At 31.5% G+C, this 20,635-nt stretch overlaps 1 long non-coding RNA gene across 1 annotated transcript in view; it reads right to left on the bottom strand.

The window, feature by feature from the left end:
• Nucleotides 1-20,635, bottom strand: part of LOC124083803 (uncharacterized) — a 290,521-nt gene that overhangs the window by 23,356 nt on the left and 246,530 nt on the right. Inside the window, exon 9 of the long non-coding RNA XR_009225524.1 lies at nt 11,343-11,411. This is a non-coding gene — a long non-coding RNA (uncharacterized LOC124083803). The remainder of the gene's footprint in view (nt 1-11,342; nt 11,412-20,635) is intronic.

Raw genomic sequence — 20,635 nt, forward strand, 5'->3', positions numbered from 1 at the left:
AGAATTTTTAGATCATGGTGGGAAAGCATGTCTTATTGACAATGAGGAATATTCATTATCTTTGTGAAGTATGAAACTTGCTAAAATGTGGGTAATACATGTATTAAGAATAACAGTTTGTGATATAACTCAGTATCATTATTGCTGAAATTCAACAATATACATAAAATATACCAGTTAAAGTAGAATTATAGAAAAAAGAATATACCCATTTCATGGAAAATACAAATTAAATTATGTTTAATTTAGCAAGAATTATTAGCAAATGAAAACATAATTAAGTATTATTATCAGATATTCACAGCTAACATAGGGCACCTATATTATTCTGAGAACTGTTGCCTATGTATCATATTATGTATTTATTTATTTATCTGCTGATTATTATATGTATATTATATTATATGCTGGGTAAATTACTTAACCTCTAGGAAAAGAAATAAGCATGGTAAGATCTTTGCCTTCAGGAGGGAACTACTATTTTTTCCATGGTAATAGATGTGAAAACTGGAATCTATAGAGGTTAAGTGACTTGATTCATATCACAGAGCAAGTAAAAAGTAGAGGCAAGAAAATAATCCATTGTGCTGACCCCTCCCGCCTCAGCCAAAAAAAACCCCAAAACAAAAAACAAAAAACCACAACAACACCTCTTATGTAAACTGACAACTAAGAGGTAAGAATGCTAATCTCAAATCAACCTCCTTTGCTTTTCTATATCAAGATCTTGGACATTTATTCATTTTTCTCTCTTTATTCACATCTCTTTCTATCTCTCTTCTTCCCAACTGTGTGTGTGTGTGTGTGTGTGTGTGTGTTCCCCTATAGTTTCTTTAAAAGGTTTGGAAATTTGGCAAGGCTAGAAAATTACTTGATATAAAAATCTTTTCATTCTATTGAAAGTATAATTGCTCCTAAAATTTCTTACTTTTACAAATAACTTTAAGGCAATGTTCTAAAAAGACCATAAAGGGTTTTTAGAAATTATAGTATTTTTAGAATGAAGGGCAATGATACTTGAACAAGAAGCAATGTAATTACCTATTAAAAATCTTTTTCTTTCAATATATGAAGTTTTTAGTCAAGAAAATCCTTAATTTTAATTATAACAATTCTAAACAATCTTAACAAGAACATTCCCCAAATGCCTTTTAATGGGAAGTATCAGTTTGCTGATAAAACACCGTCAAATACTAGTCTACATTTAAGGAACCTGATAACAGGGTCCATTGTTGTGAAGATACTATTGGTGGCAGAGCACAGGGCAAGGAATATCTCACTGTAGTCTAGGTTCTAACAAATGTATGCCATAGCCTAAACAGCCAATTGGTAGTAGAATGGGTGTTTTTCTCTAACAATGTTAAATTGTACTACCATAATCTTTGACTCAAACACAATTGAGATATTATTCCATGAGGTCAGAATTTTTAGATCATGGTAGGAAAAGCATTGCTATGAGATTCAAATGATATTCAAGGTCAATGTTATTTAAGTCAAAAATGTGCTTGGTAAGGGACTTAAAAACAGAACTGGAGGAAAAAGATAAGGACCTGTCACACAAGATGAACCTAAATACAATTTTCATAAGGACATGCAGCAATCTACAGGCTTCTACTTATTCCCTTTTCTGCCCTTTTTCTCTTTATTTATTGATATTTAGGGAAATAGTACATTTTCTTCACATTTATTATCTCATTCTATACTTTCAAATGGTTCTTTGTAAAAACATTTGTTGTTACACTTTTATGGTCAGATATGCATTCTAATTTTTTATTGCTTATGTTATTTTTACTAAAAGATCTATCTTAATTACTTTACAGAGATATGTTCAATTTTATGTTATCACCTGCTTTTTAGTAACCATTACTTATAACACATTTATAGTGTTTGTACATGATTTTTGAAAACAATATAGATGAAATAGATGAAATGTATCAGCATTTCCCATTCTCAGTCATTTAAAATAATGTTTAACTGTCTTTTAGTAGGCATATCTCTGAAAATCTAATCATTAACACTGTATTCTAACAAACCGCCCAAAACTAGGCTGGAAGACTTTTCTCAGCCATCATGTTTCCTAACATGTAAAACATCACTTATTTATTGCCCAGGTTCCCAAGTTTGCCAGCCTGAAAAACTTAATGAGACCCTGTCTCCAAATAAAAAATAAGAAAAAGGCTAGGGATGTAGCTTAGTGGCAGAGCACCCCAAAGCTCTATGGCTAGTACCTCAACAAATTAATTATTGCTATAAATTATCTTGTTTTATTTTTTGGTCACTAGTCACATGTGTATATTGGACATGTGAAATACGAATTCTAGAAACATAATATTTAGAAAATTTGATTCATGGGTTATTATGATTCAAATGCTTCTTTCCAAGATTCAGATATTAAAAATTGAATGACCAGTGTGATAGTTTAAAGAGGTGGGAACTTTTACAGTTGATTAGGGATGGAGACCCCCTTCTTTCACGAATATGATTAAGTTCCTAACAAAAGAAGCTTCAGAGATGAGAAGTGTAAGAAACCAATTTATCCATCTCCGCCTGGACAGAATTTTAGGGCCCTGGCCAAACTGGCTTATCTTCGGGGTTGGACTAAAGCAGCTGTGAGGAAATACAGAATGACTACACCAGGAGGCAGAGGCCAGGAGAGAGACCACTGAAGGTGAAGGCCCAAGAAAAATTTGTGAATGAGTCCTGGAATTGTTATGTTATCATTAAGAGCTCACCATAGTGGTGACTGCAACACACCTCAAAAACCCAAAGGTTTGCCTCAACTACACAATTATTTTACCTGAGGCTTATAATTAGAATTTGTGATAATCATGGCTTTCTTAGTAGTTTAACCATATGTTATGTGTACAGACTAACTAGTTGTTCAACCAACAACTACCTATGGGACTTTAGATCTTACCAATGTATTCTATTTACAAATCTATAATATAGCAATGGTAATAGTTCTCAGCCCATGAGGAATTTGTAAGACTACATGACAATTATGTAAGCTATTTTAAACAATGCCTGACACAGTCTATGTTCACTCAATGTCAGATTTATATATATATATATATATATATATATATATATATATATATATATATATATATATGACTATATATATATATATATATATATATGACTATATATATATATATATTGTTCTATAAATTACTTTCATTCTTAGTTATTGAAATGGTTAATTATGCATAAGCTCTCAATATTCAAATATTTCTATAGGATAATTAATGTATTAGGCCTCTGTAGTTTTTAATGATCTTGTTTCTATGGCACATGATTCTCAAATGATAGAGAAGCTGTGTTCACAAAATTATCATCTCACATTGATGACAATGTTAAATTGTTCTCTTATCTGTGGTACTCTATAATCACACACAATTTGACTTATCAACTTCACAGTTTTAAAGCAGGTTTAAATGGCAAACACATAAGACATGAGCCATAGAGTATCATCTATCTTAGAGTTACATATTTTTTATAAGAAATTTTCTTAAGATTTTGTAAACCAGATCACAAAAAGAAACAATTCTGAAGAGATTCTCATACCAGTACTGTGCAATAAATCATCAAAGATTATTCCTCCCATGGGAAAATGGAAGATCTAATGAACTCTAAAAAGAGTGAAACTCTAAAAAGAATTATATTTTTTTCTACATTTTTCCTATCTTCATTTTCTGGTATGTGTATTTTAGAGTGTAAGAAGATTATTTGTCTATAATGGATTCTTTGTTGGTCTTGTTATTAATGAGCACTAATTAAATTTCATCAGATAGTCACAATTCCAATTAGGAAAATTATAATACAGCTCAGAAGAAAAGTTATTTCTCCTTGTTTTCCTTGAGGACTATAATCTCAGGTGAGATGTATGAATAAATTTAAACTAGATATATCAGCAATATTTTAAACCACATATATTGTAACATTTCAAGGAGAAATTCAAGATCAAATTTAATTACTCTTATTTAAATACTTTCTACAAGGATTTCAATCCCAATTTGAAATCAAACTTTGTTATCTTCTGAGTTTGCAGTTGACCTAGAAACTAATATGGATATGTGCCTAATTTCTCCTATTCAACTTATTATATTCTTCACATTTTTCTCTGTAGAGAACAAAAAGTACCTCTTATAAAGTTTTCTCTTCATTCAAATCCACAAGTTAGTGCATTTCTTGCCTAAGAAATTATGATATCCTAATGAAAAAAGCAACTTTCTACCTAATTTTTAAGACACAAAATCTATTTAGGTATAAGATACATGATAATATTTCCATTAACTATTTTGGGACAGATGGATCATCATAAATGTATGAAATGCTCTAATTCTCTTATAGTAAAAGTAAAATGAAATACTATTTTTTTCTTAGCAAATGCTACACTCCTATTAGTGATGAGATTTAAGAGGTTGTCATTTTCAATGAAAATATCAATTCTGTACCTTTTTTTAAAAAAAAATTAAAAATTGGCACATAAATCTTTCAAGGTCCATGATTTTTAGGAATATAAAATATATATTTTTAGAAATATAAAAAAATTGAGTAGTGACTATAATAAGATATTTGATCAGTAATTATATAACAATATACTTAATATAAGAAGGTCATTACAATTTAAAGATATGCAAATGTAAGAAAACAAAACAGAATATAATCATATTAACAAACTAAACATTACACATTACAAGTTAATTGCACTTTCAAAAAACTCAATCCAAGGAACATATTTGGCTCTTTCGCATTTAGGGTTATTTCATGTTGACTATCTGACTATGTAAATATGCTGATTGTGTGTGTGCCAAATGCTCAGGGACTGGTAGTAGACCTGGGCTATAAGTAAACCCCCTTTTTTTTTTTTTTTTAATTTGAAGATTGATATTTAGAAGGCTAAAGCAAACACAGTATGTGCTTTTCTATGGAAATACACATTCCTTGGAATCTTTACAGGTTTACTTTTTAAAGATACATTTGATTTTCATTTGGGAAATAATACCAAAAAAGAAAATCATCCGCTTTGACTTGTTCTTCAGGTATTCTACTCTCCTACTGTCATGACTCAAATGATCCCCAAAGGGCCAGCCTCTCAAGGAAGTCTAGATTCATGCCTGGTTTGCTCACAACTGTAAACTCTGCACACAATAGAGCTTTTAAAGGGTATTCAACAAATATTTTTTAATGAAGTTAAAAAGAAAACATTAAATGAATGGCAGAATTTATTTTAAACACCTTTATAAACATATCTCATGCATGATAAGTAACATGGATATGGATACGTATGTAAAGCATCAATAAAAATAAGTATTTCTTAAATCATTCAGATTTCTGCAAATTTGTACCAAAGTAGAGAGTGAGAGATTTGGGATTTGGTGCTCAGAGATAAGAATTCAAATTCCTGTGCTGGAATTAAGGCATCAGTTCCTTAAATATGTCAGGGTTTAAGCATCCTCATCTGCCAAGAGGAGCTCAATTAATCTCCCTATTATAGTATAGTTCCAGAATGTTCCCCCAAAGATCATGAGTTAAAGGCTTGGTTCCCAGTACAGCAGTGTTCAGAGATGGGAGGTGATTGGATCATGAAGGCTCTTACCCCACCATTGGACTAATTAACTGATGGAGTCAGAAGTTTAATAACTACTGGCAGGAGGTAGAAACTTTAGGAAGTAAGACCTGGTTGGAAGAAGGTCACTAGGACATGTCTTTGAAGGGTGTATTTTGTATCTAACCCCTTCCTTGCTTTCTCTCTCTTTGCTTTGTGAGCACCATGAGGTGAGCAGCTTTGCTCTACCAAACGTCCCTGCCATGATGTGCTGCCTCATCACAGAGCCAGAAATGATGGAGCTTAGTAACCATGGACTGAAACTTCTGAAAACATGAGCCAAAATAAATCTTTCCTCTTTTAAGATCATTTATCTTAAGTATTTTATCACAGTAATGGAAAGCTGACTAACACACACCTTTATAGAGCTCCTGACAGGATTTCAAAATGTGAAATCCACTTAAAATGTAGGTTCTTTCTTCTTCACATTATTATCTTATATACCCTCATTAATTTTTAAAGAAATGTCTAGCATCCAAGATTTTCAACAAAAATAACTGCCAAAATCAGTACAAAATTTGATTTCAAACAGATTTTTTTAACAAACTGGGACAGGTTTTAGAATATTATTTTATCCAACTCTATGACTATAAATAGGCAATGCTTAACCCAGCTACAAAATAAAATCCTTTGAAGATGTACAAATAATCATTGCACGTCTGCCCTTTATATGCTCAAAAATAACTTCCTACATTTTAAATCACTTCATTGGTTATATACACTGACATAAATCTCATGTATGCAATCATTCTACTCAAATAAAAATAATAATAAATTTGAAAATAACAATAATTAATCACTTCTTTCCCCCACTGTTGGAAAACCCCAAATCTGCTCAGTGGAAATGTTTGTTTTCTCTTGATAGTATGAACTGTATATACTTGATAGCATTAATTGAAACAGGTCATTCTCTCCTTAGGTTTTAAATCAGTTGGCTCCCAAGTGATCAAGCAAATTGGTAAGGTGATATTAGTTCAAATTAGTAAGGTCCCTTTATTTGCTAATTTATTTTAGTTGAGTTTATTCTGATTTAGTTTGGCAAGATGACATTGCCTCAGTTATAACCTAAATGTTATAAGACAACAGAGACCATTTAATGTACAATGTCCAAATCATCCCAACATAAACATGTTTGATTTTAAAATGAAGATCGCCTTCTTTGTTTTGATATCTTTGGACTATAACTGTAATAGAATACTTTCAGTTGGTTCTTTTAAGTCTATATAGTGACTATGACCTGGTGGCTAAATCCTTGAGATTTGTCTTTTTCAATCACAATTGTTCTTACAAATCTAAATCTTCCAGCTACTGGAGGTCAATGAAATTATAACTAGGCATCAATGTAAAAGTCTTCAAGGGTTCCCCCAACCTTTATTCAGGATATATTTTGAGGCCTCATGATATAGCAGAAATCTCTGACACACATAAGAAATTACTATGATTGGATATAAGGTTTCACCCAAAACATCCTGTGCTAATTCAGGAATGTTTGGAGACAAAATGAGTAGATCATGAGAGCTGTAAGCTAATTGGTCCACCCTTGTTTGAATGGAGTAGGTGGTAACTATAGGGAATTGGGGCATGGCTAGAGGAAGAGAGGCATGGTGGCATGGCCTAGAAAGAAAGGTACCTCTTCCCTGTGGCCCCTTCCTCTGTCCATCTCTCTCTGCTTCTTCACCCCACCATGAGGTAACCAGGGCCCTTTGGCCATGATGTGTTGCCCACCTTGGGCTAAAGCTATGGAGTCAGCTATTTATGAACAGAGACCTCCAAAATTGTGAGCCCCAAATAAACTTTTCCTCCTCTAAGTTGTTCTTTCAGGTATTTTGGTCACAATGACTCAAAATTTGACTGAAAAAAGGAATTTTTCTGACACCAAAGAGTTGAAAACTACTATTGACATTTGGTAGTTTCCAAAATATACAAGTAATCCCAGAAATTACAGGCCATAAATAGGGTAGACAATAAGATAGAAGGACTCTTGGGTTTCAAATGTCTTTATGGAGTAAATTCACCTACCTATCTGCTCTAAACCACCTACCTTCTTTCAGACATTTATGTGAAATACAAGTAAATTTCTACCTTGTCTGATCAACTCACTGTGGGTGTCTTTGTTACTCTTGCTTAAGGTAGTATGAAGTATACTTTCTGATACTGTAAGTTGAGCTTTCTAACAGATAGAATTTTCATCTCCATTTCCAGCTCCAAATTCCTGCACCATAGTGTTTGCAAAACTAGAGACATTTCACTCTTTCTTCACTTGGAAAATTTGTACTTCAAGCTCAAATATTACATCCTCTGAGAAACCTTCCTCAGCTCATTCAGATAGCTTTTTATTTTTAATCTACTGAGCTCTTGGAGGACCAGTTATTTAATAAACCTTCCTAAGATTCAATTTTAGAATAAATAGTCTCAGAAAGTTTAAGAAGGGTGAACTTTGTTTAACTACAAAATAAATAAGACTTTGTGCTGTAGGGGACACATAACTGACTTAATAGTCAAGAAAACTGGGTATTATTACAAGTTGGACTAGCTGGGAAAAAAACACAACCCTATCCCTTACTATTTAATTTTTCTATTATGAGACATAATATTAATGGTAGTAATCCATGAAAATCAAGTACAACCCAACTATTTACCTGAACAAAAATAAAGCCAAACAATATGGTAAATATACTTGCCAATTAATCTCTCAAGGTTGAGGTACTTACATGCATTAGGTTATCTTATAAAGAAAGATTTAGAATAAGATAAAGAAAATAATTCTAAGTTAAGAAGTTTATGAATTAAGTTGAATACTAACATATGATTAGTCCTTACAGCAAGAAAAGTTAAAAACAAACCTATAAGATTTGTATTATATTTGCACAAAATAAAAAGACAAACAAGCAAGCAATAATAGATTTTTAAAAAAATATTCTGGTCTTTATAAAGTTGAAATAGCTATGAATAACATAGCATTAGACTTAAAGGAGCAATATTGTTTCATAAAAGTATGCAGGTATGGCTGTCCATTCAGAAAAGCATTTTGTTCACCCTTCATTGACTCTTGAGATCTATGCAGGAGTACATCTTAAACACGTATTTGCCTAAATGAGACTATGACTTGAAAGTCATGCCTTAAAATGACAGTTTGAAAGCAAGAAAAATCTGCAAAAAGTAAAAGATGTTACCATGAGACCTTTTTTATTTTGTATGGGGTTAACAATAGAAACTTAACAACCTGAAAGACAATAAAGTCCAAAAGTTAGGGATGAGATATATAATTTCTTAATGGTTTCCTAACTTGGTGTGATCAGTTAACTTTTAACAACTTAGCATCACATGATGGATGGAAACTGAAGGAAGCCTGATATGAAGTCCAACATCTCTGTATTGGGGGAGCTTGGGTTGAAGAAGTTGTTCCTCTTATGAAACACATTGCTGTGTTTTAAAAGTGTTTTGAATGCTGTCACCATTTACATTTCATGTCTTCTTATTAGGACGCATGGGGGATTTCTAATCCTAATTTCAAGAAAAGGTGTTGATCTTTTGGGATTCGTTTACCCTTAGTTTTATGGATACTCTAAACTGAAAATTTGCCTTACAGTGTTGGCTACTAGAGAAAAAAAAAATGACCTATCACCTTTTTTTTTTGAAAGAGTATTTATCATGACGTTTTAGCCAGGCTTATTCTTAGTGTTTCTGGTTTTGTTTGTTTTAAGGTACTTTTTTTTTTCTTCTTTTTACACTCTATCTTTGTTTCTTTCCCTATATGAAAGGTGAAGAATGAATAAGGAACACATTCATCCAAGTTTAAAAGGCAAATCTGTGCCCAAAACTCGAGTGTTCTGTCTCCAAGTCAAGTGCTCAGATCTTCCCTACATTATTCATCATTCTTATTTTAAAATGGATAAATTTAACTCTGTGTCATTGAAAGTTGTAAGAATGATTTATCCCTTAGCAAAAGAAAAATCCATTTTGAAGAAAATGTTTTTTTTTTAATTCTGTTCCTTATTTCAAATTTCAAATCTGATGAATGAATAATTAATGATTATTTAACATTTTAGAGGGATTTGTGTCAGTTGCATTATTTTTAGTCTTCTCAAACTCTGCAGACAATAATATTATTCTCACTTTTACAGATGAACAAACCGAGTCTCAGCAAGACTAAGTACCTTGCTCACAGACATAAAGCCATACAGTCGTGTTGGAGGTTGATCCACCTCCAAACACCACACTCAGAGACCCTACCTAATATTATCAGTTTGTGCTTACACATGGGAACACTCATTAGGAATGGCTAGTATTTAATGATGTTAACGTTCTAATATTCCTAAAGACTTCTTCCAAAGACAGAAGGCTTTAAGCCTATATACAATGAAACATTGATTAAAACCTAAAATATTTCTTCCAGAGTACATAGTTCAGTCTAAAGTTTCAGATTCAGTAGATTTTTAAATTCTATTAAAAATAAATTGCATAGGGAAAATAAATAGTATCACTTTCTAAACTAACCTCATTTTCTAAACAGGCTAAAAAGTTAAAAGAGGCTTCAATATCCACATTTGCAAACACTATCTAATACACATAGATAAAACTATGTCTAGTATTACTCACACTTTACACATTTTTATATAAGCACTGCCAACAGACTACAGCATGTTTTAAAGGTGGAAATAAAATCACAAACCTTGGAAAGAAGGATTTTATTACCCATCTATAAAATTCAAGTTTACAAGAGAGCTGGAATATATTTATGCTACAGTAATTTGATCATGCATAAAAGGGGTGACACACTCAGTGGCTCACATTACTTTAATTAAAAACTTGCATAGGGTTACCTCAAGTTGGAGCAAAGCACAGAAATGGAAGTCACAAGGGAAGATTTATATTCTTGATATTACCACTAACAGGAATGCTGCATAATATAAAGATTGGTTTATTTCTGTGTCAGAAAGCAATCAATATAAACTAAACGTGTGATGTGCAGTGCTTTTATTAGAGGGAGGGAATTTCATTACCCATTCATAAAATTCCTTTCAGGTTGACCCAGTAGTTCCCATTCAATGATTTCCACAAACCTATGAAATTTTATCTCAAATGTATCAATGCATGTAGCAATGAAGTGCATTTTAAAGAAAAATACATGCCAGGAGTCTCCTAATAAGAACGATATTTTAGAAATTATCAGAAAATATAGACATAGGCCTGGGGAAGGTGTGTTGACTAAGGTAATTTGGTTGGAAGCACTCCTGCAAATGATCAGAATGTCACCCTCTAATGTGCAAACCAGACCAAGAAGGAGAGAAAAGAAAGCACAAATAGATTTGACTACTGAAACACAATTATCAAAATAAGAAAAGTTAGTCTTTACCCAGACTCACTGATAGTTGAAGCAACTTACACTCAGATGAATGCTTTACTCAAATGGTGCTTTACCATTTTTCACAATAATTTCATTAATTCATTGATTCTTATAGCAAACCTCAGGGTTGCAAAAGACTAACAATATCATCCCCATTTTACAATATGGAAACAAGTTCCAAGAGACTGAGATGTCCCCCACCCCACCCCCACCAGCTCCCTTAGTGCAAAATTGCAAATGATTAGGAGATCATCAAACCCAGAGTTTCTATTTCAGCTTGAGAACACTTTCCAAATAACATACTATTGCATCAACATAGTCTAGTGTCTAAAGTCTCCTCTAAAAAGAGGAGACTTGGTAATAAAAAATAAAAATTTTACCAACCTTTATCACTTGATGGTATGCAACTTTAAAGACTTTATTTTTCAAGAAACTTATGGAGGGTCCAATATACTAAAAAACAAAACAGTATAGATATCTGATAGTGAAACGAATTAGAATATGCACAAAGATAATATTTACTATTAATAACAATTAAGAGTTTTTAACATATAATATTATAATATTTTGCAGTTATCCAGTTAAGCTACAGTGAATTAAGATTAGTCAAGCTTCTTGATTGATTAGAATTAGGAATTGATGGACAATCATGCATTGCACTTGATTTATTTCCTGCATTTAAGTCAATTCCAAATACAAAAACTCTTACATTCTTGTCATGACATCCCACCACCTAGTTTGACTTGTGCAAAATACTGGGACAAAAAATAATTCAAAAGTAACCATTCTCATGAAGTAACAATATATTGATAAAAAAGTCAGACATGTGGCAGTTCATTAATATATTTATGGCAAGTTAACAAGAGGCATTCCATAGAAACTTTGAGAATGGTTGTTTCCAAAAACATTTTACATTTATTTCACCACTTCCATTTCTAAAATTTATTCCATACTATTTTCTTTCAGCCTAAATTTTACTTCAAAATGAAGAAAATTTATTAATATTTCATTTTATGAATACTAATTCTACTACCACTACCAATTCTGTCAAATCTACTATGAATTCTTTTTGACATTAGACCACATTGATAAAATAATATGGTTTATGGAAACAGGATGGAAATAACACACATTATTAACTTTCCTTTTTAAGCATCAATGTATATAGAACTTCCTGAGGGCTTTACTTGTACAAAGGGATTTAACTTTTCTATAAGTAATACATTTTAAAATTATATATATATATATATATATATATATATATATATATATTCATCTTAGACAGTTTTATAAAACTGTCACAATTATAATGCAACTTATTTAGCCCATCAACATAAACATAATTTTATTGATTAAAAAGCAACAGATAGAAAAATCTGATCAATGACTCTTAAAACTCTGCCTCATTATTTGGCAAATGATTAAGCCAGAGTACAAGCCAATGTGGCCAAAATCACCAGATGTTTTCATAGAATGTAATGCACTAATGAATTCCATTCTCATGGAAAATTCCATTTCATTTTATAAGGTTTAAAATTTGTTTCCTAAAAGAATGGAAATATTATTGGTGCTGTTGACTAACAGGCAGAACATAGTTCCACATTATGAAAACAACTTGTTCAATTCTTTTTTTTTCTTGAAAATACCATGTCTTGACAATAGTATATTCTAACAATGATTTGCTTCTCTTAATTTTTATATGATTATATTTTTAAAAATTAGATTCTGAAATACACAAAAAATAAACTATCCATACCATGCATATTATTTTATTCAGAATTAGCCACCAATAATCTCAGCATATTTTGTAAGTATTCTACTAAGACTTACTTTTTTTTTTTAAATTGGGAGTCATGCCCACTATAAAAACAAAACAAAACAAAAATAAGAAAACAAAAACAAGCCTCAACAAATGATTAGTTGGCAAATCAAAAGTGTGCCACAATTTTTTAAGCATCTAAAATTCTCATACAGAAAAAAAAAAAAACTAGAATTGATATTGAGGCTACTTCATTTTGGGCACCATTCTATACATATACGTGGCTATATATATAGATGGTCCATGATGTCTTCATGAATATTGAATCATTATACATATTAGTTTTTTCATATATTAAATTTAAGAGTGTAACAAAAGAACAAAATCAAAATGATACTAAAAATTGTGAATTTATAATATTTCTTTACTGGAAATACATGATTCCTTTAAATACCTTTCATTTAAGAAGCTAAAAAAATATTAAGAAGGGAATTCATTCTTTCTCTAAAACTTCATGTTTAAGGGTATGATGCAGTAGAATTCTATGAAAAATCTTCATATTTCACCTTAGCAGTTCATACATATGTTCCCATCTTATCTCCTCCTATTTCCTAAATATGAATGTGAATATTCTTTTCTGGTTTAAGCATTTAATGACTTCTTTCACAACATTATTACCTTTGACTTCTAAGTATTAGTTTATATTTAAATAACTGTAAGGCTTACCATTATGCTTTTTCTTTGCTTACTTTTTCTGCACTCTCCAATTCGATTCAACTACTAATTGACTTGATTTTATATCTTAAAGTTTTGGGGAGTGAACATACCATGTCTACTATATTTAATTTCAAAATAATGTATTAAAAGTAAATTCTATGCTGATAAGATAGTTCTAATTTTATACATTTATTTGAAAATTAAGTAAGGTAATAAGGGAACTGTTTTCAATATCAGAGCTTTGTTTCTCATTTTCAATGCCTCTGAATTTAAAGAAGACATACAACAAAATTACTAAATCTAAATGAGCTTTACTTAAATGATAGATTTGTTTTTCAACAGATGTGCTAACTTGCCAAGTCGGAGGGTAAGAAAAACAAGTCTAGAATTATACCAAAAAAGCAGGAACTCCTGCATTTGTCACAGCTGATTTGAGAAGTTTGTCATTTTAACAAACTGCTTTCTTCAAATGCTGCCCACAGTAACTTAACACAAGAACAGGTGACAGATCCTACCCCAGCTAGAGAAAAATGTCCCTCAATTGAATTTTAACTTACTTACAAAGGGTGATTATGCCAATCTAATGATCATATACTGGACCCCTGGTACTAAGTAAGCAAGCATGAGCTGTGACTTAGCAGGGTCCTCACTAAATTTCACAGCTCTGATTTTAAAATTATATAATCTGGTTCTAATTGTATTATGGTTTTCACAAGCTATATGGCACTCTCAGAAACTATCCAGTAACATGATAGTCACATTAAAGCTCACGATGAAATAACATGTCTGACAAAATGAATAAGCTGTGACAAAACAACTCATTGGAAAATGTCACATTACACTTAGGAATCACCTATCATCAGACATGTTTAGTACCCAGGAGGCTAGTGGTATTGCCAGAAGAACATTCTTAACCCAGAATAATCAGATTTCTCTGGAAGCAGCTTTCAGAATAAGCTTTTAGACTGTCATAATTATAAGCAAAAACTTACTTTTAGATATAGTAGCATTGAAAAATAGGCCCTTTCAAAATAAATAATTATGGAAATAGTGTATAGAAGTAAGGTACTCTGAAAGTTTTCAAGATAATTTAAAAATATGGAATTTTCCTAACTTTACAATAATAGAATAATAAATGATCATCAATAGTCTCATCACTAAGGATATGGGGGTTGGGGAGCACAATGTGGGGAGCAAGAGTGGTTCTTGTTCTCAAGGGAGAGAGAGCATTGGTCTCTGAGAGGACCAAAGGCAAAATCCACAAATCCAGTCTCACTTAATCCATCTTTAAAATGTCAATAAGGGAGACTGCTGCCATGTGCAATCATAAAATTTAGGGGTGTGTGCTTAGGCATGAGAAGCAAAGGTATGCACAAAAACCAGACGGGCAGAGGAGGTATGAAGAACTGGGTCTTTGCATGGTGCTATAAAGAATTTGGTGCAGTGACAGTTCACACAAACACACACACACACACAAGCTTGATTCAATGTCCAATATTTTGAGTACAATAAATCAGGCCACTATTTAGAAATTGATCAACCTATTATATATGTTGTAATGACAGGCAGAACTGCCATTCCATCTATGTTTTAATGCAGTTGGGTTAAGAAAGACAAAAACTGAACATATTAATATTGCTAATACGAATATTAGCTATATTCTAAAGCATATGTAGTAAGTAGGAATCTAGGAAATCTGTTAATAATTATGTCCTAAAATATTCCCCTAGTCCCTACAGTCTTGGCCAGCAGAACTATTTAGAACTAAGCAATGACAATTTTAATTTTTTCTAAATATCTAATTTTTAAAATATGAACAATAAAAGATGGTCCAGATCAATTTGAATATTAACAGCATGTGAATTCAAGGCTAAAAAGCTGCATTGGAATTTTTATGAGGGATTTGTTCCCTAGTAAGAAATCCATTAAGCCTTATGAAGTTTGTCTCTTTCTTTTAAATGGTATCCTAAAAGTAAATTTAAAAAAAAAAAACTCATTTTATTTTTTCAAATACTTTTCAAAGATGACTTGTGAGTTAAGAAGTTACTTATTCATATTTGAAAATACTTTTCTGAGATAAATTTTATAGCCTGAGCACTTCTGCTGCAGAATATATGTCTTAGCACCATAGTCAGTCTCCCATGTACTTTTCCTTATCTCCCCTGCTTTTAGAGAATACATTCAGCTTTAAAAGCAGCTCTCTTAGCCTTTGACTTGGGCAATCATTCAACAAGGGCCTGACAACTGAACCCCCTGACTTAAAGAAAAGCCTTTCACAAGCCAATTCAGTGAATTCTTCAGTTTTTTTTTTTTTTTCAGATTTGTAAATGGGTTGGTTGGAGACATAGAAATTTGGTTACTGCATCAATATACTTTTCCACATATTTTGTATTTCTAAATAGGGCTTAATTTACTGTCCCAGATACATTAAAAAGGTTTTCACTTAACTTATTTAATATTTCCATTTGGATACACTCTCTCTTTCCCTTAAAATGTCTCAGAAGCAAGTAAGGTCACCTTTAGAGAATCAAGATTCATCCTTTTCTGGTCATACACTTTCCAAGTACAGATTTCTAATGTACAGAGACAATCAAATCAACTCATCAAGGCCATCTGGAGTTTGAAACCACTGAATAACCGAGTAACTGCTAAATGTATTAGTCTCGCCCTCTGAATGGCATGTTCCCTTGTGTCACCATGCTGAGTACTCAGGGACATATCCACCCCATAATTTGAGACATCTAAGCCTTCAGGCGAGAAGTAGATAGAAAGCAAATGAAGTTTAAAATACAGAAAATTGATTAGAAATAGAATTGAATTAACACCTAGAAATTAGATTGCTTATTTAATTATTTCATTTAGTTTTCATTTTCCTTCAATTACTTTGCAATCTTTTGTAATAAATGAAACCAAATCATAGAGATAAGAAGCTTAAGGCTTCTCTCTCTTTTTTTTTTTTTTTTTTTTATAAAATTAGCCGGTAGCATAAACTAGAAATGTAAAAATACCTGGTAAACTATTATCTTTTTTAGGCAATTTAATTACAGTTTGAAGAAGAGCCAATTAAATAAAGCGACTTTATAAAGACTGAATTTCTTCAATTTTTAATGTAAAGAAAATACAAAATGGTCTAAAAAATGTTTCTGAGGGAAATGTGTTTTAATAAATCAATATCAAATGACATGTAAAATGCTATTATTAATGTTACCATAATTCAGGCTCTTGGAACTGATGTATTTAAACATGTCTTTATACTGAAAATATTAACTAGACATCTTTAAGTATATACAGTGAGACAAACATGATGTTTAAGAAAAGAAATAGAAGTAGTAACCAATATGGTAAAAGTATCATGCACACTGGTATAGAGTCAAGAATGATGGAAGTGTATTAGATATTGTAGGCAATGCATCATCTGAGATTATATGCAAAGAAAGATTTTTGGTATCTAATTAAAAAACATGGGTAATCAAGACTTTTGCTCACATGGGACCAATATCTGAATTGAAAGCCTGAATAGGAAAAGGTAGAGGGTTGCTCTTAAACCTACCTCTGTGTGTGTTTGAACATGTTAGAGGAGAGGATGGATTATGAGCCTTAAGGCTGAAATCAGTTAAGTATGAACCTGCTACAGGAACTCATTGGTGGCAAGGACAAAGATGAAATGTCATCCTCACAATGCCTTCTTTTGTCAAGTACTCCTGGGGCCAAGAATTCTCTTATTAATTCACTTCATCAGATTTAGAGTCAGAGATTTGGGATGTAGTAATTCCTAAAAGATAATGTCCCAAGTGATGACAAGTGACTAACTCTATAGTTACCTGTTACTCTGTCCATCTCACAATCTTAAGACATGACATAGCGCCACCATTAACAGCTCCTTCATGAACACTCTGCTCTACTAGAAATTCCCTGCATCACTGCTACTACAAACCATATAAACAATCCCCCAGATGAGAAGTGCTGCCTTAATGTATGGAGTTCTTTTACCATGAGGGAAAAAAAAAAAAAAAGATTCAGAGTAGGCTCCTGGAGAAAAGCAGTCAATTTCATGGGCATTATTTGTGAGCAATACTGGTATACTGATCAAAACAGATTTATTTTTTTCCTTTATTCTGAATTATTTCATATGCTTACTTCCATGTATAATTATCTGTTTTATAATTTTATAACTTCCATATGATGACATACTAAAAATACTCTACCACCATACTTCAACAAAATACTTAGAGGAAACTCAAAGGTATTTTTATTTAATGTCACATTATTAAGCAATATCCAACAACAAAAGGTAATGGCCTTGTATTATCAACAGTTCTCTCTATAAGAGCTACAACATTGCAGGATAAATCATGGCAAATAATATTTGCAAAATTTAGATAATATTTCCTGACAGTTTTGCCCACAGTTAGGTTTCATAATGCTTACATTTAACTATGAAAGAAAAAAACACTGGCAGAATATTTTTAATAAATACTCATGCCTTAATTTACAAAAATATTTTTTTCTCTGGCAGGCTAGAATATTTTGTGCAGTGCTCCAATTCATTTAAAAACTATATCTTGTGACAATTTGTAAGGAATATAAACATCAGATATTAGAGCCAGTTCTAGACACACTCTGATTTTAAGGATATCTAAGTAAACCTAAGAGAAGGACCTGCCACAAAGGATGAATTCCGTGTTCCCATCAAGCCTTCCAACAAAGCAAAACAAATTCTGTTTAATCTGTGGAGGGATGAACAGTTACATGTGTAATGAAAAATAACTGACTGGATTTTTTTCTCAACCTATTCTGAAATCTTGGCTTTCAATGAAATTAACAAATCTGACATTTTAAGAGCAATAATAGATGACAACTTCCCTACTGTGTTAACAGCCATGTTGGTGCATCTCATGTCTATGAAGCCTAAGCTTGAATCACAAAACTTTCTATTTTTAATTCATTAATTGTCATCCAGAACAGTGGCACTATAGCATACAGATGATGTGGTTCCAAAGTCAATTTGTGAAAATATAACTTTTAAAGGCATCACCTAATAAAAATGATAGGGACAACATACTTGCAAACATCTCATTCATTGCAAGTCTTTATCCTGGCAAATGTCCCAGAAAAATAAGTTGTATTAGTTTTAAAACTAGAAACAAAAAAAAGAGAAAATTTTAAAAATAAAGAATTTATCCATATTTATAAATATAAAGAATTAAGTAATTGATTCTCCACAACTAGCTGTAAAAAAAATTAAAACACAGGAACATAAAGGCTTTATTTTGGTGTTTTGTTTTGTTTGGTTGCTTGGATTGTCTGGCTTCAAATAAGCCATACTTCATCTTTTAAAGACAACTATTGACACAAAAATACAGGGAGAAAACTTGTTTGTGATGTCACACAAAATTATTGAAGAGATATCAGTCATTTCCCAAATGACTAATTTTTTGGTAAAAATTATTAAGATAAAGTAATATCACATGTCATGGTATTCAGATATGCATTCACGCATCATCAGAATGAAACAGTCTTCAAAGTGATTTTTGATGACTTTATGTCCTATAAGCAAAAAAAATGCTAATAATAATTGGTATGTTTGTGACTTGTATGTTTGTTGGTATAGAAATATGCAACTTAAAGGAAAAAACCTGTAATAACAATAAACTCAATTAAAGGAACCAAATACCTCCATAGAGTCTCACAACCTGACAGTAAATCAGGAGATCTGTGTAGTACAGAGCCAAAGATGCCTTACAAGGCCTTCAGCTAGAATCCCTCCAGTCTGAACAAATTTGCTTCCTGGAAGAAAGAGATGGACTTTAAGAGCACATGCCAGGAGTTCATTACTCTCTATTAGAATTTAAGGGAACATGGGAAGGGAAAATTATTTTATTTATCCTTGAAAATATATATTCCCCAATATGAGACAGTCCACATATTTAAATATTAATTCCAAATGTTATATTTTTAGTCTCAGTGGTTAAAAGGTTTGCAAATGCAATGTGGTATGCCATACTTCACAGTGAGAGATATAATTCACATGGCAAGCTAGGAATTCAAATTATTTCTATTGTTTTATCCTTAAGGGATCAGGAAGCATCAGTGAAGTTTAGAAATGTGTCCCCTACCTCAATGAAGCTGATAATTCTCTACTTTAAATGATCTATTTAAGTGGAGGCAAACTTAGAAAACAGCAGATCTCTAAAGCATTATCTAGATTATACTTGAATCATTTTAATGCTAATGTTATGTTAAATAAAAGTATATCTAAACTAAGAAATAATGTGGTAATTCTTTGGTTTCTTTTGGCATAATTTGAATGATTTGAATTTAGCTCCAAATATTAACATGCTCAATATTTTAAAAATCATGTAAAAAGATGTTGGGGACTCAGAAATAATTTCATATATTTTAGTTGATTTTTATCATAAAGTATATGTACTAATTTAATTTTCAAGATTTTGACATATAATAACATAAATCTCCATGGCATGGCACCGGGAACTAAATTAACATTTTTTTAAATTGAACCAGTATATTAATTCACATTAGACCTAAAAATGCACCAGAGCTTCTAATAGATTTCAATACTAGGCCTAGCATGCACAAGTCTTCCAAATTTCATGGAGACAATACTTTATAATTTTAATCATAATTTGAATCAGTTATAGCACATTGTTAAATCTCTCTGGATGGTATCCTAAAAGTGATCATTAATAATTAAACTTCTATAAAAGATAATCTATGCAGTCTATTATCTGATGCAACTCTATATTATAAAAATCTGAAATAAGTGCAATAATATAAAATAACCTATTATTTTTTAAATGGGCACATGAGGATAGTAAGTATTAGTAATCCCTAAATATACAAAAGCATGTAGTGGGCTTTATTCCTGGTCAATACAATTTTTTTTAAATATTTTTATTTTTTTAATTTTCTTTTTTCCTGTTGCTTCTATATCTTTGCCCCACAGTTTCTTATTATTTTGCTTAGTAGATTTCAATGTAAAATCTATTATGAATGATTTTTCTCTCTCCAGATCCCCATGTACCCATTCATACCACTAATGGACATATTCATATATATGTATACATGTGTAATGAAAACAAGTATGTGAGATTAGAATCCCATGTTGCAGCATATATCACATTAAAACTTTCATTATCTTCAAATACATTTACATGAGCTACATGCAAATATAGAATATTCT

This window comes from Marmota monax, unplaced genomic scaffold (genome assembly GCF_021218885.2).
Source record: "Marmota monax isolate L192 unplaced genomic scaffold, Marmota_monax_Labrador192_F-V1.1 WCK01_AAM20220418_F8-fsc00016, whole genome shotgun sequence".
Lineage (NCBI taxonomy): Eukaryota > Metazoa > Chordata > Mammalia > Rodentia > Sciuridae > Marmota > Marmota monax.